At 53.9% G+C, this 7,349-nt stretch overlaps 1 long non-coding RNA gene across 1 annotated transcript; it reads left to right on the top strand.

The window, feature by feature from the left end:
- The first annotated feature begins 68 nt into the window (after positions 1-68).
- LOC109490918 lies at positions 69-7,146 on the top strand. The gene is made up of 2 exons (XR_002144273.2): positions 69-2,166; positions 5,247-7,146. It is a non-coding gene; the product is annotated as an uncharacterized LOC109490918 (long non-coding RNA).
- Positions 7,147-7,349: the final 203 nt, after the last annotated feature.

The raw sequence follows: 7,349 nt of genomic DNA, 5'->3' as shown, positions 1-7,349 counted from the left end.
CCGCCGCTCCCGCCGAGGGAAGGCGGGCCGGGGACCTGCGGGGGAGAAGGTGGGCCGGGGGACCCCTCTGGGGGAGAAGGTGGGCTGGGGGGCCTGCCTGGGAGAAGGTGGGCAGGGGAGGAGGAGGGCCGGGGGACACCTGTGGGGGAGAAGATGGGCTGAGGGTCCCCTCTCTGGGAATGTGGGCTCTGGGGAGGAGGGCACGGCGACCCCCTCTGGGGGAGAAGATGGGCCGGACACCCCTCTGGAGGAGAAGGTGGTCTGGGGGACTTTCCAGGAAGAAGGTGGGCAGGGGGATTCCTTGGGGGAGAAGGTGGGCTGGGGGACCCACAGGGGAGAAGGCGACCAGGACCCCTGCCAGGAGTAAGTGGGCTAAGGAGACCCCCTGTGGGGGAGGATGGATGAAGAACCAAGCCAGGGCAAGATGGGCCAGGGAATTGGGGGGGGGTGCAGGGAAGGTGGGGGAGCCACTAGGAAAGAAGGCGGGCTGAGGGCACAGGGGTAGACAGGCCCTGGAGACCCCTGGATGTGGGGTGAGACCCTCAGTTTGTCCTTCCCGCTCAGACGGCCAAGGAACAGCTACTTGGCTCCAGTTCTCTTCCTACTCAGCAGAGGGACAGGGGGCAATCGGGGCTTTCTGCTTTTCCTCCCTGCCCCTTTTCCGGCTGGGTACAGCCAGCCCTCCCACACAGGATCCTTGACTGTCCTGATGCTCAGCCCCCAGAGGGGCGCCAGGAGCACACTGGCACAGGTCAGCTCTATAAAGAGTGATTATGTGGAATTAGAGCCCCGCCCCCATCCCTGGTCAGAGCCCCCAGGTCTCCTGTTCATGTCAGGATTGTGGCTGTAGGACAGCAGGGGCTAGAGGGGTGGGCGAGAGGTGCTGTTGCCTTGCTCTGTACCCTGCAGCCTCAGCTGGTGGTCAGGGTCAGGGTCTGTGGTGGGGGGCGGGCTCTGAGGGCTCCCTCCTCGCAGCCGCATCCGTGCTCCTCTGGGGTGCCGGAGCACAGTGGCTCCTGACGTGCAGAGGAAGCCTGCAGGTGTTGCAGCGCTCGGCCCCCTCCTCCTGGGGATGCTGACCGCCCAAGCACCGTTCCAGCCTGGACGGAAAGCCTGCTCCAGGCCGCCCGCAGCGGCAGACCTGACAGGCAGGTGCTCACCTGAGGCCTGCAGCCTCTCAGGGCCACCTGTCCCATTGCAGGCAGCTCAGCGGAGGTGCTGCCTCCTCTTGAGCCAAAACTGTTCCCCAGCAGATGACCCCTGGACCACAGCCTGGCAGTGCCCGTGGCAGGGCCTTAGCTGGGAGGCACCAGCATGAGGAGTGAAAAGGCTCTGGGCGACAGAGGGAGGGATAAGCTCCCATCCCCGCCCCCCCCCCCCCCCCCCCCCCCCCCCCCCCCCGCCCGCTGTGCTGGCCAGCATGTGCAGCACCTCAGCGCCTTCCTACCTGAATTGCAGCTGTCACCCTCCCCTCCGGAGTCCTTCTCCCCGGACCTGGTGCCCACGGCTCTGGGAAGCACTGTCCACCATTAACACCCTGGTGCGAGTTAGTGCGGAGGAGCAGTGCTGAGTCTGTGGGGAGGCCCAGGGCGCCGGCCTGGGCACCGCTCCGTGACCGTCCCCTGCAGCAGTGCTGTGGTACTCACACCAGCAGTGTCCACCTCCACCCCTTCGTGGTCTGGCAAGGCCCCTGTGGCGCAGGGGAGGCCTTCCAGACTGGGCAGCCCTCCTCCCACACTTCCATCTCCTTGTTTACAAACAAGGCCGGCTTCACCAGCATTTATCAAAGGCTCACCAGGGGCTTGCTTAATTCCGCACAGCAGCGCTCCCCCCACTGCCTGCGAAGCACTCAGCATCAGCCCTGGGCCGCCCCCAGCGCCCCCCCCCCCCCCCCCCCNCCCCCCCCCGGCTCCACAGACTGGTACACAGATGGGTGCCATTCTCCAGAGCACTGAGGCTGGAAGCAGCTCGGTCCCTCCTGGAGGAGTCAGCCCACTGGCGGGAGGGAGGGGCAGGCCAGGAGCCCGGATTTCCCCAGGGCCTGAGGCCGTTCTGGCCACCCTGCCCTCCCCGTCTGCACCTGTTCACCGCATTTGGAAGTGTCCACAGAGATGCTTTCCTCTTACTCGAAGCTCCTCCGAGGCTGCGGACTGACTACAGACTAAAGTAAGCATCCTTATGGGTCCCAAACTGTCCCTGTCGTCACCCTCCAGAAAGCCCCCCTTTTCTCCGAGTCCTCCTCCCTCTCCTCTTCTAGTTAGATGTGCATTGAGCACTTGCCACGTGCCCTGTTGTAGCTCCTCTCGCTGTAAGGTGGACAGTGACACATGCCCCACAGTGCCCTGGGGAGACTGGAGCTGGTGGGAGGGGGTGGGTGGGCACCAAGGGCCCCCTGAAGTGACCTGGGCTCAGGGGCCATGCAGAGAGGGGAAGTGCACAGGGCCAGACTCAAGGACCCAGGAAGCAGGGGGCAGTGGCCTTGAGATGTGACTGGCTTACTTCACCTGGCACGGTGTCCTCCAGGTTCACCCGTGTTGTAGCAGGTGTCAGGATTCCTTTCCTGTTTAAGACTGAACACTATTCCATCCTATGTATAACCCACATTTGATTTGTCCATTGATTGTCGAAGGACTCTTGAGTTGTTCCCACCTCTTGGCTGTTGTGAGTAATGCTGCTATGAATGTGGGTGTGCAAATATCTGTCCGTGTCCCTGCTTTTACTTTTGTGTGTATACCCACAAGTGGGATCGGTGAATCATAGGGCAGCTCTATTTCTAACGTTTTGAGAAACCTCCACACTGTTTTCCAGAGTGGCTGTACCAGTTTGCATTCCCACAAGCAGTGCACAAGGATTCCAGTTTTACCATATCCTCGCCAACACTTGTTGTTTTCTGGTTGGATATGTGTGTGTTCGTTGTAGCTGTCCTAATGAGGGGAAAGTGGTATCTCACTGTGGGTTGTTGTTGTTGTTTCTTTTTTTTTTTTTTGAAGTAAAGATTTTTATTTTGATTTCCTCAACATACAGTTCTATATAATGCTAGTTTTTGATGGCAAAAATTTGTATCCATTGAAACTCCATCATCATTGTGGGTTTGGTTGGCATTTCCCTAATGAGTAATGATGTTGGGCATCTTCTCATGTGCTTATCGGCCATCTATATATTTTCTTTGGAGAAATGTCCATTTGAGTCCTTTCCTCATTTTTGATTTGGGCTGGGTTTTTGTTGTTGTTGTTGACTTGTAGGTGTTCTTTATATATTCTGGATATTGATCTCTTATCAGATAAATGATTTGCAAATGTTTTCTCAAGTTCTGTCAGTTGTCGTTGCACTTTGTTGATCAATTGTGTCCTTTGATGCACAAACTTTTTTAATTTTGAGGAAATCCAGTTCAACTCTTTTTTCTTCTTTGGTTGCCTTTGCATTTTGATGTCATATCCAAGAAATCATTACCAAATCCAGTGTCATGAAGGTTTCACCCTATGTTTTAGGTTTAGGCTTTTGATCCATTTTGAGTTAATTTTTGTATTTGGTGTTAGTAAGGGTCAGCGTCCTGCTTTCGCGTGTAGAGATGCAGTTTTCCCAACGCCATGTGTTGAAAACACCATTCTTTCCCCATTAAATGGTCACGGCACCCTTGTCAAAATCATTTGACCATGTGGGCAAGGGTTTATTTCCGGGCTTTTTAGTGTCTTTCATTGCTTTGCTTATCTGGGCTTATGCCACACTGTGTTGATTTCTGTAGCTTTGTAGTTAAGTGTTAAAATCAGGGAGTGTGAACCCTCCAACTTAGTGCTTTTTTCAGGGTCATTTCAGTTCTTCTAGGCCCCTTACAACTCTATGTAAATTTGATGATTGGCTTCTCCATTTCTGCAAAACGGGCTATGATAATTTTGGCAGGGGTTGCATTGAATGTGTAGGTCATTTTGGGTACTAGTGCCATCTTAACAATGTTAATATTCAGATTCATGAACATGGGCGGTGTTTCCATTTGTGTCTTATTGCTTTCACCAATGTTTTATAATTTTCAGCTCACAAGTCTTTTGTCCCCTCGCTGAAGTGTATTTCTAAGTATTTATTTTTATGTTGTTGTAAATGGAATTGTGTTCCTAATTTCCTTTTGGGATTTTTTTTTTAGTGTATGGGAACAAAACTGATTTTTGCATGTTTATTTAGTATTCTGCAACTTTGCTGAATTTATTACTTCTAACAGTATTTTGTGGAATCTTTCAAATCCCTGAGTTGATGATTTTACATAAAAGCATGCCACTGGTAAACAGAGATAATTTTACTTCTTTCTGTCCAATTTAGATGCTGTTTGTTTGTTTTTTATGCATGCTCAATTGCTCTAGCTAGAACTCCCAATACTATGTTGAATAGAAGTGGTAAAAGTGGCATCTTTCTCATTTCTGATCTTAGGGGAAAGGTTTTTTTTTTTTTTAACTTTTTCACTGAGTATGATGTTTGCTTTGGACTTTTTATATGTGGCCTTACTATGCTGAAAAAGTTTCTTTCTATTCTTTGTTGAGTATTTTTATCATGAAGGTGTGTTGAATTTTATGGAATGCTTTCTCTGCCACGGTTGAGATGATCCTGTGGGCTTTTCCCACTTCGTTCTGTTAGTGTGGTATCTCCCCCGGATTGAGTTTGAGGCTGAACCATCCTTGCATTCCAGGAGCTAATCCCACTTGGTCGTGGGGTACCATCTTCCTAACTTGCGGGAGTATGCAGTTTCCCAGTATTTTGCTGAGAATTTTGCATCAAGGTTTATGATGGTTGTTTTCGTAGTTCTCTTTTCTTGTAGAGTCTTTGTCTGGCTTTGGTATCAAGGCAGTGCTGGCTTCAGAGGAAATGTTAGGAAGTGATCCCTCCTCCTCAACATTTGGGAAGAATTCAAGGATTGGTATTACTTTTTCTCTAAATCCGTGGTAGAATTCACCAGTGAAGCTTTTCTTTGTTGGGAGGCTTTGGTTACCGATTCAATAGCTGCAGGTCTGTGAGATGTCCTGTTTCTTCATAAGTCTGCTTTGGTGGGTTGTGTGTGTTGAGGAGTTTGCGGTTTCCATCCAGGCTGTCCACGTGTCAGCGCGCAACGAGCACAGGTCTTATGGCCATGAACCAGGCAGACACGTCCCACTGCTGAGGAGCTCATGTGCTAGAGCAGATGGCTGACAGTAACGGTCTAGGGGGTGGGAAAAGTCAGAAGGGAGGTACTAGTTTGGGGTTGGATGTGTGCTTTTATAACACAGGACGCCATCTGCTGAATGCCTAGAGAGTTCTAAGAGCAGTACCTTGGGAGACCTGGACCAAACTGATCTGATCCAGAACCCACTGAAAGGAACAGTGACCCATGGGGACTTTGGAAACCTTCTGTGTTTTCCTGCTACGTATGAGAGTACCCTTCTTGTTGACCATCTCTAGGATGGCCCTGTGATGGTTGGAAGCAGTGAGTTTGTAGACAAAAGCCCCTCAGCCCAGTGACTATCTAATTTACCATCCAAAAGGGTGCTGTTCATAAAACACCAGAACAGGGCAAACGGGCTGCTCTGGGAAAACCAGCCCCAGGTGACACTTATATAACCCACACCTGGGCCAGGCCGGTCTGAAGAGATGGATCTGTACAAATGCCAGGAGTGGCCGCAGTGTGATGAGGCCTGGGTAGGTCTGCTGGGTGCCACCAGCGGCTTTCTTCATGAGCTGCTGGTGCCTGCTGGGCACAGTGGGCCGAGGCCATCCCAGGCACCGTCCTGAACCGCCTAGCGCTCTGCCTGGGTGATTTCCACCCAGCCCCCAGGTTGTCTCTCCTGGAGTGCCCGAGATGTCACCTGCAGAGTCCAGCATACGGCACAGGGTGAAGCGCCTGGTGCAGACCTGCTGTGGCCCGTGTGCAGGTCCGTGGGGCCCGTGACTGTGCTGGGGAAGCTGTGAGGAGAGGAGTGGAGGCCCAGCCAGCAGGAGCCAGGGGCCCTTGTGGCAAGTGCAAAGCAACCTCTGCAAGGCTCACTCCACCAAGTAGGGAGTAAGGAGCAAAGGGGAAGGGGCAGTAAATCAGCCATTGTCCAAAGAACTCACGGCAGAAAAAGATCACCAGAGGAGAGAGCTGCTCCTGAGGGGACCACACCAGGAGAGAGCTGGCGTCCTCGCACCGGCCCACAGAGGGTGCTGAGAGGGCCCCTGTCAGAAGCCAGGAAGAGACAAATGGCAAGGAGGGGTGTCTGCAACTCCCTTTGTACTTGCAGGTGCTAACACGCATGAGGTGCAAATAGTGAATTAGTTCTTAAAATGTTTGCCCTGGACTCGGTTTTTAGAATCCAAAAAGCCAGGATATTAACAACCGGTTGACTGGATCATGGACAAACGGAGGGCACATTAGCGTACAAAAGGAAACGTCACCCTCATGGACAACTGAAGCAATGCAGGTGAAAACCAGAAACCCACTTTCCTGTCCCACTGGCCAAGAGCGGGGCTGGTCAGCCCTGAGGACCAACACACCCTTCCCTGGGCCTTCCTTCCAGTGAGAGGCTAATCCCCACAGGGTGTGTGCGCCCACCTCGAGACTGCTCCCCATCTCCCAGGTGCCAACAGCACCCAAGAACCCTGTGCAACCGTTTCTCCCCTCCTCTGTGGGTTCTCTCTATCCACTGCTGCCTGCCCTGGACCCGAGCCCGACGTTGCTCTGCAGACCACCGTCGTCCCCAGCCCTCGCGGCCCTCCCTGCCGCACGCCCCTAGCCCTGTGTCCCGTTCCTTGTGTTCTTATCTGATACGGCCTCAAGTACACACACCTGTACCGCACCCGGAAACCTAAGTGCCATGAAGGTGTCTGGAGCACTGGTACAGCCGCTGTGTGGGCCTGGGTCCCAGCAGGGTGCGGTGGCGGGAAGACCCCAAAGGGTGTTGGGCGCAGAGCTGGGCTCCGCGGTGCCAGGTGCAATGCTGGGCAGTGATGCTGGGCGCGGTCGCAGACCCGTCACCAAGGTGCACGGGGCCTGGAGTCCGCTCTAAGTCCCGCAGACATCTGAGCGCTGCGGAGGAGGACGGATGCAGGTGCGCCCGGAGGCGCGCATCACGAGTGGTTTCTCCGTTCCTTTCTGTCTAGCTGTACTCTGAAGTTACTACAATAAACGTGTTACTTCTGAAACAGCCAAACAAGATAACAAGAGCTCTTTTTTACAAAGGGAAACAAGAAACGGTCAGCACGAGTGTTTGCCCTGTCCCACAGCAGCAGCCGGGCCAAGGGGCTCTGCGCCCTCGCAGGCCGCGCTCACCCACACCCGCAGCAGCGCCCGCGGTGGCGCTCCGCCCGGCAGGCCGCGGGGCGGGGACGGTGCGCGCGCAGCGCCCGCGCCGGTG

Source organism: Ailuropoda melanoleuca, chromosome 17 (assembly GCF_002007445.2).
Source record: "Ailuropoda melanoleuca isolate Jingjing chromosome 17, ASM200744v2, whole genome shotgun sequence".
Lineage (NCBI taxonomy): Eukaryota > Metazoa > Chordata > Mammalia > Carnivora > Ursidae > Ailuropoda > Ailuropoda melanoleuca.
Note: the sequence above shows the minus strand (reverse complement) of the source record. Positions and strands in the feature narration are given on the sequence as shown.